Source organism: Ursus maritimus (assembly GCF_017311325.1).
Source record: "Ursus maritimus isolate PB19 chromosome X unlocalized genomic scaffold, ASM1731132v1 scaffold_X1, whole genome shotgun sequence".
In the NCBI taxonomy this organism is placed as follows: Eukaryota; Metazoa; Chordata; class Mammalia; order Carnivora; family Ursidae; genus Ursus; species Ursus maritimus.
The window spans coordinates 81,805,155-81,806,629 of NW_024423319.1; the positions used below are offsets into that span (position 1 = coordinate 81,805,155).

The 1,475-nt window shown below is 45.2% G+C and overlaps 1 protein-coding gene across 1 annotated transcript in view; it reads left to right on the forward strand.

The window, feature by feature from the left end:
* The window catches only part of DGKK (diacylglycerol kinase kappa), a 181,647-nt gene that overhangs the window by 158,746 nt on the left and 21,426 nt on the right, over positions 1 to 1,475 (forward strand). The gene's annotated exons all lie outside the window — the stretch shown is intronic.

Sequence of the window (1,475 nt, forward strand, 5' to 3'; positions counted from 1 at the left end):
TCATTTACACCAATGTGGCTGTTATCTAGGTGTATCCATGGGATGAGGTAAGCTTAGGCTCCTCCTGATCTGCCATCTTCCAGGAAGTCCCAGGGCCCCCTTTTTAATAAAATCAAATGTACCTTTCACTGGGAATCATAAAAGGAAGGGAAGTCTGATAAGCCTCCATTATGGGAAAAGTCCAACCTCATCACATTTCCATCTTTCGGGGTGCCTGGGTAGCGCAGTCATTAGGCGTCTGCCTTTGGCTCAGGGCATGATCCCGGTGTTCCAGGATCGAGTCCCACATCAGGCTCCTCCGCTGGGAGCCTGCTTCTTCCTCTCCCACTCCCCCTGCTTGTGTTCCCTCTCTCGCTGGCTGTCTCTATCTCTGTCAAATAAATAAATAAAAAATCTTTAAAAAAAACATGTCCATCTTTCATCAAAGGAAGAATGGCATTATGCAGGCTAACACACGTCCCGTGTACCTAAGCATATACCAAGCACCTGTCCACACTAGACACAAGTGTACACCGAGCATGTATGCATATGGTTGTATACCAGAACATGCATGAAAATACATACAAATACATGCTAGAAATATACCCACATTAACTTCTATAACAACAATGGCAACAACCATCACTAACACCTCTATAGCACTTACCAGTGCCAGGAAATGTTTAAGGATTTTTAATGCATTAATTTCTTTAATCTTCACAACTTCCCTAGAATATAAAAGCACACAGAGGTAAAGTAACTTGCCTCAGGTCACAAAGTATTCAGTAATGGAGCTGGAAATCAAGCCACAATCACTCAGTGCATTCCCCAAATATACACACGTACAAAGGCAGACACTAGGCACACACGCAGAGGCACACCCACAACCATAGGAGCATGCCCATGAGAACGCCAATCCAGAAAGGTTTATCTTTCCTCGAGTTTGCCATGTTACATGTCGTTTCACAGGCCAGTCTGACAGGAGAAAAATTTGGCAACATCTATTGATGCCTGCAGCTGCTCCGAAACAAATGATGTCTGTTTGATACCTTAACACCCTTTGGTTATCTCATCACATCTACCAAGTACTTCTTTCCCTAACCTTATATTTCCTCAGATGCAGCTTTCTTTGCTCAGGGTTCCTGGCCAACTACCACCCCTCCTTAACTCTCCCATACCACCCAGCTCCTCATTCTGTCCTTTCAAGTACTGGTCCCTCATAACAACGCCTTGTCCCCTTCACCCTTACACAGAGTGACATAATGTATGACAAGCTCAGTGTCCTGATTGATATCCTGGCCGAGGAGGCAGCAGTTGAGAAAAGTGCTACAGTATCTGCAGACGATGGCAAGGTGGATGGAAAGCCCTTTGTCCCTCAAATAGACCACATAGCCAAGTGCAAGTTGGAGCTGGCCACAAAGGCTCAGAATCTCCAGAAATCCTTGAAGCTCATCATATTCCAAGTTGAACAAGGTAAGGGGCCCAGAGTTGTGGTG